This window comes from Desmodus rotundus, chromosome 4, assembly GCF_022682495.2.
Source record: "Desmodus rotundus isolate HL8 chromosome 4, HLdesRot8A.1, whole genome shotgun sequence".
Taxonomy (NCBI): Eukaryota; Metazoa; Chordata; class Mammalia; order Chiroptera; family Phyllostomidae; genus Desmodus; species Desmodus rotundus.
This window is the reverse complement of record NC_071390.1, coordinates 30,179,629-30,192,908: the sequence shown is the minus strand read 5'-3', so window position 1 is coordinate 30,192,908 and position 13,280 is coordinate 30,179,629. Positions and strand designations below refer to the sequence as shown.

The 13,280-nt window shown below is 43.3% G+C and overlaps 1 pseudogene; it reads right to left on the bottom strand.

The window, feature by feature from the left end:
- Nucleotides 1-574: 574 nt before the first annotated feature.
- On the bottom strand, nt 575-817 carry LOC112307410 (small nuclear ribonucleoprotein F pseudogene; annotated as a pseudogene).
- Between the last annotated feature and the right edge of the window lie 12,463 nt (nt 818-13,280).

The following is a 13,280-nucleotide window of genomic DNA, read 5'->3' as shown; positions in this document are numbered from 1 at the left end:
TTAATATGCCACAAGCATATTAAGATAGAGGGCGTAGAATCATGGGGAAGGCAGGCATCTACCTTACTCTAATGGAGCTTCTAGTCTAGCAGGGGAAACAGGCCCAAAATGCAAAGGCCTAGAAGATAGAGGAAGAGGGTCCAAGTTGGTGAAATGACATTAGCTGGTAGAACCTGTGACAAACAAAAAGGGGATGTGCTGATTAAAGTTCTTCAACTTTAATTAAAAAATACTGTATGGGCCATGGAATGCATCTGTAGGAACTTTAGATGGATAAAGACACCATCTGAAACCTCTACATTAAAGGAATAATTGCACAAATAATTGTGTTGGTAAGGACTAGAGAGAAGTGCTCCTCACTATAATTCCTTAGGAAGTTAGAATTCTTCTCAAGTTGAAAAACACAACTCTTATTGTCTAGAAATCTATATTCTAGGGACATATATATATATGTATATATATATTTCTAGACAATAAGATTCATATATACACCTATACACATATAGGTGTATATATTACCTATGTGTATATATTATATTCCCCACAAAAGATGCTATTCTCTCATTTCTTCATCTTATCCCCCTTCTTCAGCACCCCTGATATAAAGGACCTTATTACACCTTATTAAAGCTTCACCCAGATATCCAGACAATGCTCCATCTTTGTATTTTCCTGTGTTTGCAAACTGCATGTTCATATAGCCATTTACAGATACCAGGGAGCCTCCATACTCCATTCCCCACTTACGTTTCTGTGTTACTGGCTCTCTTGTTAATCCATTGAGGAAAAGTTTGGGATTGAGGGGCGAACTCATCATGACTCTGGGCAAATGCTGCAGGCTACTCACAGCCCACCCAGCTGTCGGTCCCCCATGACGCAATGGCTACAGCAAGACAGAATCTCGGTGATTCAAGGCAAATCGGAAGTTATAATTTATAGAGGTTGGAAAGATTAGTAGGAGTTAGTGGAGACTGAGGAGAAAAGATTTAAGCTGATGCAACAGTAGAGGGAACAGGATATTTGAAGCTTTAACATAGTTGCAGCCCGCGAGTGAGAAAGGAAAAGAGCAAGGGGTGAGCTGAAGTTTTAGGAGCCAAAAAATGTAAGATTGCACAGGTCATTGTGTGAATTTAAAACTTAATGGGAGTTTGTTAAACAATTGTAAACAGAGGAGTGACTTCATCACGTGTACTTTTACAGGGCTATGCTGGTTGCTGTGGGTGGAATTGAACGGCTGTGGTGGGAACAGTTAGGATGCTATAGCAGTACTTCAGGGAGATGGATTGGGCTTGGGTTGAAGGTGGGAACAGAGAGACATTTTATCATTCGAGATTAAGTATAGCTGTGCCAGAAAAACTCAAATTACAGTTGCTTAGACAGAGAGATGTTCATTTTTCTGTCCCATAATTTAGGTCTGCAGATAGTTAGCCTAGAATTAGGTTGGTAGCTTCACAATCACCAAAGACCAGACCCCTTACATTTTGTTTTTCGGCATGTGGCTTCCACCTCCTGGCCCAGGAGGGCTGCTCTAATTCCAACTGTTGTTTTCATTACAGTCAGCGTGAATGAGGAAGGGAGGGAAAGAGTATGTCCCCTCCCTTTAAGGGCATTTCTAGATGTTACACATGACACTTGCCGTTGCAGCTCATTGGACAGAACTTAGTCGCATGGCTCCACAGAGTTGAAAGGAGTGGTGGAAAATAAGATGGTTATTCTAGGGACAACAGACCCAGTCGAAGACCTGGGATTTCATGACTGAGGACAGAGGGAACAATGAACATGGGGGGACAAGCAGTACCTGCTACAGAAGTAGATGAAGTTGACATATGTTTTGGAGGTGAAATTCACAGGATTTGATGATTAATTTAATGTACGGGTGTGAGGGAAGGGGAAGGAAGAAACCTGATTCCCACTTTTCTGACATAGTTAATGGGATAAGTAGTAGTACCTTTTTAAAAATGAACAGATGGAAGGAGGGACAAATTTGAGGCAAAGAACAAGAATAAGCTAGCTGCTGGATCTTGTCTACCCTGTGCTCACCATTATAGGGAAGCAATTTATCAGGGTTTTTTGGTTATATCCTTCCATAGACGTTCTATGCCTATACAGGTGTGTGGATGCTTGTGTGTATGATCTGCGTGTGTACACGCTCACACACATTTAAATTTTTTTTTTTTTACAAAATGGTAGTGTTTAATCACACCACAGTATACCTTGAATTTTTCTCTTAATATATTTTCAAGATGTTTCCATATAAGGAGTGAAGGGGTGCCATCCCACTTGTAACTGTTATAGAATATTCCATTGTGTAGCTGTGCCCTAATTTGACCAGACATTTCTAGCTTTTTCCTATTATGAAGAATGCTGCAAAGCCTGTCCTTACATATATGACATTACCCCATGATGACACTACCCCATGATTGAATATAACCACGGGATAAATTCCTTTCAGTAAGATTGCTGGGGTCAAAGGCACATACGTTTAGCATTTTGATTTGCCTATGTTGCTATTTGGAGGTTTTAGCGATTTATACTCCAACCAGCAAGACATAAGAGTGTCTATTTTTCTATACTCTTGACAACTCAAATGTGTTAAGCTTTCTGATCTTTGCCAAGTCTGTAGCTTAGAAAATAGTCCTTGATTTGGTTTCAATTTTTGTACTTCTTACTATGAGTGAGATTGAAAACTTCACGTTTAAAAATCAGTTTTTTTCCTTTTCTAAATGTGTCTTCATTTTTGCTATTGGATTGTTAATTCTTTTCTTACAGATTTGAAGGAATTGGCGCTATATTAAAGAGATTATCTGTTATGTTTTGCAAATATTAACCTGTTTGTTTCCTTTATTATATTTATTTTATCCTCACAGTAAATTCCTTTCTTTAAATGAAAGTTAGATTGTTATTATTTTATTGACATATAATTGACATCTAACATTTTATTAGTTTCAAATGGACATTATGATTAAATATAGGTACATATTGCTAAATGATCACCACAATAAGTCTAGCTAACATCCATCACCATATATATTCACAATTTTTTTCCTGTGATGAGCACTTTTAAGATATCGCTTAGCAATTTTCAAATAGACAATGCAGTATTATTAACTATAGCCATCGTGCTGTACGTTGCATCCTCATGGTTGATTTATTTTATAACTGGAAGTTTGTACCTATTGACCACATTCATCCACGTCACTCCTGTTCCCGTTCCCCTTCCCACTAATCTGTTCTCTGTTATCTATGAGACTTAAACAAATTCCATATATAAGATCATACATATTTGTCTTTCTCTGTCTGATTTATTTCACTTAACATAATACCCTCAAAGTCCATGCATATTGTTGAAAGATGGCAGGACTTCCTTCTTGTTTATGGCTGAATAATATCCTATTTGATTATGTTAATGGTGTCATGTTATTACGTAGGTTCAATATTGGAACCCTGTTGGTGCTTTCAATCATTTTTCTCTTGCATGCATAATTAGAGAATGTGTTCATACCATGCTTGTTGGTTCAGAATCGACTTTTGTTCCCATTTAGTAATGGAAATCTTTCTATGTCCTTTAATACTTAAAAAAATCATTTTTAGTAGTTGCATGTATGATGTCATTTGGAGGTATAATAATTTACTTAACCAGCCCCCTTATGGTTGGATGTTTAGGTTGTTTTCATTTTTTAAGACCCGTATAAGCTACACGTCCGTGGTCATTTCATTAGGCTAAAACCCTTGAAAGAAAACTGGCAGGTCATTGTGCAAAAGTCTCTCCTGTGCTTCAATGCCGCCAGCAGCTCTGCCTGTCTCTGCTGCCCTGAGTCCTGGGAGCTGAGGCTTCAGGCCACGATCTGGAGGGCATCTAGGTGAGGCCAGTGGGCAGCGGACATTTGGCTCCTCCACAGCCTTGCCAACTGCATCCATCACAGCCACTAGGGGCATTGATAGGTTACCAAACCTCCATGTAGGAAGCAAGTCTTGATTTGAACCTCCATCAGAATTCATTCATATATTGCAGGAGGATTGGTCCTGATTTGGGTACTTCCCTTGCAAATTATATAACACCAACTCTTTTCTTTTTTTCCCCATCTTCCAATTCTATTACTAGTGAATATAAAAAGTATTAATAAGAGTTCAGCTTATCTCTCAGGCTATTAAAAGGGGAAAGTGCCTTGGCTGGTGTGCCTCAGTGGATTGTGCGCTAGCCTGGGAACCAAAGGGTTGCTGGTTCAATTCCCAGTCAGGGCGCATGCCTGGGTTGAGGGCCAGGTCCCCAGTTGGGGGTGTGCATGAGGCAACAGCACATTGATGTTTCTCTCCCTCTCTTTCTCCCTCCCATGCCTGCTGTTAAAAAATAAATAAATTAATTAATTTTAAAAAATCTGAGCAGTTGCTTCTTATTAAAATAATAAAAGGGGAGTGTGATTTAGCAAGAAAGGAATGGACATTCCTCAAACATAAAGTGACACATGGGAATTCATTTTTCTCTTTTGGGGTGTGGATGAGGATGTTTTCGGTTGTGCCAGGAATAGTTGAGTCATTTTGGGAAGCAACATTTTGCTTTTGGACGTCAAATATGGCTAAGAGAGGGGAGTAGGATGCCAATATGACAAGAGGTGGGGAAGTGCTGGTTTTGTATGGTCTAACAGTCAGATCACTGCTTCAATCTACCTGTAACTGTCCGGTCGTGTGGCTGGATAAGGGATTGCAGCTTGCAAATAATTCACCTCCTAAATTTCCTTACATACATAATACATGCTCACTGTAAAGAAGTGAACACATAAGTATAAACAGAAAGAAGAAAGTAAAGGTAGCCTGAAAGCTGCACCCTAAATTGGCCACCAGTGTCTGGGGAGCCCAGTGGAGAAGGGGGCCAGTGGGCCTCACTGTTGGGTGTGCAGAGTCTCACTTGCTTCCGAGTTTTCAGCACAGCCTCACTGTCCACAGGGAAGGCTGGGCCGAGAGTCCAGCGCTTTGCTGAATGGACATCTCCAGAGAGTAAACCTCCAGTCTTCTGCCAGTGGGGAGGGAACGTGGGCTTCCGGCCGTTCTGTCTTCGGACCTCCAGGAACTCCCCTGATTTCACGCAGCTGTTCCACGACAGGGACCCTGTCACCCCAGGCCCAGAGCCTCTGAGGGACCTGCAGTAGGAACGAGCTGCTCACACTTCTGCCCCTTTTGGCTTTTTTGTGTTCACTAAAAAGTTATTACTCCTACATCTGAATTCTTGCTTCTCAAATTTTGCTATTGTGTCCTTGCCACTTTTATTTATCCTTGTGGTTTGACCTTTTAATCGAATCCCTTTACTATTATTTTATTGGAGTTATAGGAGAGAGTGGAGGTAAACATCCATGCTCATTTTTTAATGATTAGTGGGAAGAGACTCATAAAATTCTTTTTTTAAAAGATTTTATTTATTTATTTTTAGAGATAGGGGGAGGGAGGGAGAAAGAGAAGGAGAGAAACATCAATGTGTGGTTGCCTCTCGTGTGTCCCTTACTGGACACCTGGCCTGCAACCCAGGCATGTGCCCTGACTGGGAATCGAACCAGCAACCCTTTGGTTTGCAGGCTGGCACTCAACCCACTGGGCCATACCAGCCAGGGCCTCATAAAATTCTTATACACATTTTTGTGCACTATTGAAGTTTCAACTAGTATCCGACCCTCAGAGCAATCTCTTCTGCCATGTGTGTCTGTGTGTGTGTGTTTATTGAGGATTAGAAGTCATTAGCGCTAGACTCAAGCTTAGTTGAGGCTTAATTTTATGCTATTGTATTTATTTCAATCACAAATTTAATAGTCTTTACTCATTTCCCCCATATACATTATAAATAGCTTACATTTTAAACTCTAGGAGTCTTTTGTGGCTCAGTGAACTGCACTGGCCTATGGACCAAAAGGCCGCTGGTTCGATTCCCAGTCACAGCACATGGCTGGGTTCTGCAGGCCAGATCCCCAGTTGGGGGCGTGTGAGAGGCAACCGATTGATGTTTCTCTCACACATCAATGTTTCTTTATCTTTCTCCCTCTAGCACTCTTCTAAAAATAAATAAATAAAATATTTAAAATCTATTCTTTCTTTCACATACTAACATTAAATCTATGTCGAAACAAGTTCCTTTTAGGGAATGAACAGAACTTGTCTTGCTTGGAACTTAAAAATAATTTTTCAAAATACAGCAGAACCTTTTTCTTCTTTTTGTTAAATGTGCTTGTGGACCACCTGCACATGTTAGGAAAAACTAAACTTTAAAACTATGGGAAAATTTAAAATATAAAATTTGTCATAGCTCTAGATACGAGGGTTAAAATAAATCTGTCATCATTTCAGTTTTTATTACCTCATCTTTTAGTTTTTTTATGATACTTAAAATTCTCTCATATAAATCCATTTGTGTCTATAGTCCAAACTAATAGAATTAACATATGTTAAGTGCCAACGATACTTAAATACATGTATTTATTATTCTAGAAACTCTCAGGTACAGGTGACAGAAACTCATCTCAAACTGACACCCAAAAGGTAACTTATTTTTTTTGAATAAAAAAATAAGGAATAATAACTTGGGAATTCCAAGAGTTTATTCAGCTCTAGTGACAGCCAGATCAAGATGAGTATTAAAAGATATCGTCAGGGTTCTAGTGTTCTCTCTCTCTCTTTCTAATAGATATAGGCAGATTATAGCTCCATATGTGGATACTCATATTTGTATATCTACGAGGTCTGTTAGGAAAAAGTCCAGACCTTGTTAATATAACGAGAATGGTTTGCATGACATCGATGTAACCTGGCAGCCAAGGAGAATGGACTGGAAATCACATGCATGAACAATGACGACTTCCCTGTACTAGTCAGTGGGGGTGGTAGACACTGTTGAGTGAGCATGTGTACTATGTGGCTGTTGCATTCAAAATGACTGAGCGAGTAGAACAAAAGATCTGCATCAAATTTTGCATTAAGCCTGAACATGTGGAAACTACTCATATGATCCAGAAGGCCACAGCTATGGGCAACTGGTGATTGGCAGCTTCATCATGACAATGTGCCCGCTCATGCATCAAGTCTTGTGCAGAGCTTTTTGACAAAACATCAAATCACCCAGGTGACTCAGTCCCTCTACAGCCTACATTTGGTGCCTTGCCACTTCTGGCTTTTCCCAAAACTAAAATCATCTTTGAAAGTGAAGAGATTTTGAATCATCAGTGAGATTCAGAAAAATACGACGGGGCAGCTAATGACAATTGGGAGCTGTGTGAGGTCCCAAGGTGCCTATTTTGAAGGGAACTGAAGTGTCATTGTCCTATGTACAATGTTTCTTGTATCTTGTATCTTTTTCAATAAATGTCTCTCTTTTTTATCTTACATGGCTGGATACCTTCTAAACAGGATTATTATTCGGCTATAAAAAGGATGGAATTTTACCACTTGAGACAACATGGATGGACCTATAGAGTATTATGCTAAATGAAATAAGTCAGACAGAGAAAGACAAGTGCCATGTGATTTCACTTAAATGTTTTTCAATTACAGTTGACATTCAGTATTTTGCATTAGTTTCAGGTGTACAGCATAGTGGTTAGACAATCATATATGGGCACTTTGTAAAGTGGCCACCCCGATATTTCCAGTACCCATTTGGCACCATACACAGCTGTTACGACATCATTTACTATTCCCTATGCAGTGGCAGGCGCAGGGCCATGGCCATGGCCGATGCAGCAGGGAGAAGACACCCTGCGGACTCTCCTGGCAGCTCCCTGACATTTGGGAGTCGGGGGAGGGCCAGGGCAGGGCTGGATTCTGCTCTTGTGAGTGAACATAGAGCTGGAGAAACAGGGTTTTGCTTCTCTCTCCTGTGTCCATTATGGAGATGCTGGTCTTGACTCCAGACTGCAGTGATCTGGGAACCACTGGAGACAGTGGGGATATTAAACCAGTTACCTTTACTGAAAGCCTGTCATTGCTGGAGCTCATCGGAAAACAATTAGCTGATTTTAACCAGCCAATGAAAGGACTTATAAAACTGTTGCGAGTTAGTGAAACTGATTGATAAAAATAATTTAGTTTCCATAGATGTAGATAATAAAGGTAAGTTATGAAATAAATCTCCAGGATTAGAACCTATTGAGGACATCACAACCTTTCTTCTATTCCCATCGTAAACTAGAGCTCACATGGCCAGAAGCTGCACCTACAGTCAGAGCATAGCTTCCATCCTGCCCCCTCCACCCCCACGCCCTCCCTGGACCAGCTCATGACAGGACGTATAATGCTTCAGGGCTGGAGCTACACTCAGTTAAGGGCCTTCCTAGTTCTTTGAGTCAAGACTCTACTCCAAGGAGCCTCCAGAAAATGTGTCTTGGTGGCCCTCTGCGCTGCCCTTGTCTCTCTCATGCATCTCCGACCCATTAGGAGGCTCCGGTGTCTGGGAGCATTTCAGCAGGTCAGGCTGCTCTCTTCTTGAATGAGAAATACAGCTGGGAATCTTGTAGATCGGGGACTCTCCCTGGGTCACCTTTAATTGAGGGCACATGTTCCACGTTTTCCATCAAGTACCGTGGTTGCTGAGCTACTGCGTGCGTGCGCTGTGCTGGGAAGGGTTGAGAGATCTGGGGGCTCCAACACATGGGCCTCCACCCTTAGGAGTATATGGAGAGAGAGAACATACACTGAAATTGGAAAAGGAAGAGAGAAGAAAAAAGAAGCCCAGTGTCAGGGAATGGCTGAGCACTTGGGTTCTGAAATTGCAGACTGTTAGATTCAAATTTCAGCTGCTGTGGGGGACTTTGGGGGAGGTCTCTGAATCTCTTTTAAGTTTCAATGCTATTATCTATCTAACAGCAATCATAACAATACTTGCCTTTGCCTCAGATGCAAAACCACCCCTGGGCTGTGCAGGCCCCCAGAAACATTTCTTTGAGTCCCCTGTCTATATAAACAATTTGAGTCTTGCCAAATCAGCAGCCCAGTACCATTCAGGTGGCCCAACCTCACACCACCCTGCAAAACAAATACCACTCTGGGCCGTGGCAAGTATTTACTCACTAGGCTACCCTTCCAGAGCTGGGGTCGGGCCAGTGGCTCTGGGATGACCCCATATCGGTGGGGTTTGGAGCTCCTCAGCACCTGGCTGATCCTACCCTTGTGTAAAGGGACTGCCAGCCCAGTGGCGGTGAGGGGCCGGACCCTGGTGAGGGACCTAGATAAGTGTGAGGAAGGTGCTTCAGAGAAACACAAGTCCTTTGAGGTGGGGAACAAGGGCGTGGGCCCTTCATCTGCCTATAACTGCTCCTAGGTTGTCATGATGATGACAAGAGCTAATTCATGAAAAGCATCTAGGCAATTAGTGTGACAACTTGCACCTAATAATTTCTCAAAAATGGTGCTATTATTGTTCCAATTGCAATAATTGCCAGACTCCTGAGGATGGACAGCAATCCCTGGGGGGATTAACTAGAGGGAGAAGATTTAGGGAGCAAGAGGCCACTGGGGTGGGGAGCTGAGAAAAGATGCCATCCAGCACAGGAGCTGAAAGATGACCTTGAAAATGCATCACCAAGTGACAGGCCTTGGAACAATGGGGAGGCAGCCTTTATGAAAGAAGTGTGACTTGAGTCCTGTAGACCAAGGAGAGGAGGAGGGTTTTCAGGGACTGGTTGCAAGGGGAGGGTGTGGCCTGGGGGGAGCCAAGGCCCAGAGGCTGGAAAGTTCAGGGGGTACTCTGGGAATGGTGGGTAAAATCTACCCTTCTCCCAGTTGGCACAGAGGTTTGGTGCAAACTGTAAAATTGCAAAAAGCTGTCCTAGATTTTGATGAAGGGAGAGGAGAGTTGCTGGAGGCCAAGAGCATACCCAGACAGAAGCCACAAGGAGGGCAGTGTTGGGTGTGTGGGGTGGGTGGCGGGCTACCTCCCAAAGCAGGATTCACCAGGAGAAGTGTTTCTCGCAGCCCCTCTGGATTATACACTCCTCTCCCGGAATAATTGGAAACTGCCCCTGACCACTAAGCGAGGGTGGGGAGGCCCCAGGAGATGCGGTTACTCTGTAGCAGAGTGTCAGAGTTAGTGAATCCTGAAAAGGATTTATGCCACAAATCAAATTAAAATTTAGGAAACACACACAGTTTTAAAACAAGACCTTTTAATCTGTAGCCCCAAATAGGCAGACGGCTCTGTTCAAACAATTAAGCAGCTGTGAAGATGAACTGTAGCCAAACACTGTAACTGCACTCATTACAGCTCAGGTTCAGGAGCATACAGGGTCAGGACAGTCTGTTAGGAAGCGGGCTCAGCACCCTCCTGGCCGCCAGGGCCCCCTACATGCAGGATGCCACAGCCTCCCCTCTTCTCTGTCAAGAGAAGGCTAAGGTGGAGAAAAAGTCATTCACTGGCTTTTGGAAGGGTGGTGAGCTGACCTTTGCAAGGGCAGCTTTAACAGACCCTGGAGAGTAGAGGGCGCTCACAGGCTGACCACTGGGGGGCGCGCTTGGCCTACTCACCAGCTCTTCGGGAGCCAGGCTGAGGCGGCCTGACCACTTTCCTCCCCCACAGGCCTCACACGGTCTTTCAGAACTGACTGCTCTATACAGCATCATTTTCTGTTGTGCCTCCTATTTGAAAAGGAATATAAGAAAATTTGGTAAATACAGAAAACCACAAAGGAAAAAATTGTTCACAGTCCCTGAATGCTAACTCTGGAATTCCTCTGTTAGCATTTTACTGTGTAATCAGTTGAATTTTTTTTTCACACTTAAAGTAACAGTTGGCATCAGAATTCCTGTTTGGGGTGATCTCCCCCTATCTCTCCCCCTCTCTCCCTCCCTCTCCCTCCCTCCCTCTCTCTGTCTTTTTGTGTGGCAAATAAATGAATACATTGTGTGGATTTAGTGTGGGAGCAGACCTGGTCCCTTGGTATAGAAAGGACAGAGATGAAGTGTGGGGCTGGGTGTCCTCTTACAAAACGGATTCAGAGGTGGGGGGAGCTGGGTGACATGGGGAGGCCTTTGATGCGTTGTGTGAAAGGATATTTTGGGGAAGCTGTGAAGAGGGGTTAGTTTCCTGTATAGGTCAAAACGAACAGCGTAAACATGGTGGCTGGGAAGCAGGAGCTCGCTGAAGCCCACAGAAAGCTACAGGGAGTTAGAACAGGCCTTTGGACCTCCATAGACTGTGGTGGAGTGAGGGGGTGAGTCAGCTAGACTGAGAGATGTGGGAAAGGGATGTGTCCAGCTAGGTTATCAGTGTTGAGCTAGAAATTTATAATTGGGATCAAATTTGTAGTGTAAGCAACTGACAATTAACTTTTTTGATTGTAATATAAGTGTCTGACATTAAGCTTTTGATTGTAGAGCCATCTACTTCAAAGATATCTATCTCTAATAAAGACATTGCCAGCTACACAGCCAGATAAAGAGCCAGGTCATCTCCGCCATGAAGTTCCCCTTTTTCAGAGAGCTCCGCTTGACCTGGATAACTGACCCTTTGACTGACCGCTTGCTTCTTCTCCTTGACCCCAATGGGTGCACTACTTTTCTCTCTGTCTGTCTGTTTGTCTCTCTTTCTCTCGCTCTCTGGGACTTCACTGTGTGGCCATGGGTGTGTCATGTACTCTCTTTGTGAGTAATAAACCCTGATTTCTTAAAAGTTCCCTGATTGCTAACACTGAGGGTGTCTTGCAATTGTAATAAGAACCGGAAGGGCTGGTCAGCTGTGGTGTTGGCTCGGAAGGGGAAACGTCTGTGGGGCTTGCCACATGTGCTACAGGCCCAGGTCAGTGCTCCCAGGCATTTCTAGCTGATAGCGTCAGTAATGATAGGATGAAATTGATCCCTCCAAGATATTGTTATTATATTTTTTGTCCTGTTGTAATTTTTTACATTATGTTCTTAAACATTTCCTCTGTCCATTAAATATATACATATTTATTGCCACAAATTAAATTAAAATTTGGGAAACACACACACTGGAACAAGACCTTTTTTTTTTTTTGAAAGATTTTATTTATTTGACCTGGCTGGCATGGCTCAGTGATTGAGTGCTGGGCCTGTGAACCAAAGGTTTGCTAGTTCGATTCCTAGTCAGGGCACATGTCTGGGTTGCGGGCCAGGTCCCCAGTTGGGGGCATACAAAAGGCAACCACACATTGATGTTTTTCTCCCTCTTTCTCCCTCCCTTTCCCTCTCTCCAGAAATAAATAAATACATACATACATAAATACATAAAAATATAATAAAGACTTTATTTTTAGAGGAGGGAAAGGAGGGAGAGAAACATCAATGTGTGGTTGCCTCTCACACGCCCCCTACTGGGGACCTAGCCTGCAACCCAGGCATGTGTCCTAAACTAGGAATCCAACTGGTGACCCTTTGATTCTCAGGCTGCCACTCAATCCACTGAGCCATGCCAGCCAGGGTTGAAACAAGACGTTTTAATTTGTAACCCCAAATGAGCAAACGGCTCTGTTCAGGCAATTAAGCAGCTGTGAAGATGACCGGCAGCCAAACACTGTAACTGCACTCGTTACAGCTCAGGTTCAGGAGCATACCAGGTCAGGACAGTCTGTCAGGGAGCGGGCTCTGCACCCTCCTGGCCGCCAGGGCCCCCTACATGCAGGATGGCACAGACACACATGTGTATACACACATGGATATATACAGCATATATACATATGTGTGTAAACATAAATGTGAACCATAAAATGTTTTAAATCTGCAATATTCCATCATTTGGATGGGAGGCTGATGACTAACTTTGGATGTCGAAGGTGCTTCGGTGGCTTCGTCTGTTAAAGACCTGTCTATCTGGTTTTGAATGCAGGCCCTGAACATTCACCTCCGACATGTCTTCCATAGCTCCAGTCTCCCTGCTCCAAAAGACCATCCAGGGGTGCCAGACACCGTGAGGACAATTCTCACACAGCACTGGGATGTTTCGGTGGCATGTTTCCATTTCCCCCTTTGCCCTGGGGACTCCCTGTACTCGGGATGCCTCATGTTTCATCTTTGGGCACTGTACAGGCTCAGTACGTGTTTTTAATAAACACGAGATGTTGAGTCAATGGGCAGCCACACACGAAGTAAGTAAGTGTTGGGGCTCTTCCCCCGCCTCCTCCATCAGGCTTCTCCAGTCGTGGTGAAGCAGCACCCTGAGCTGACAGTTAAATCCACTCCCACGCTGCCTAGAGGGGCCCTGACGGAGGCAGCGGTCATGATCCCTGCCTCCAGGTAACGGGACTTACATAGATTGTTTTCCTGTATGACACCCATTGGGTTTTCCCCAAAGTATT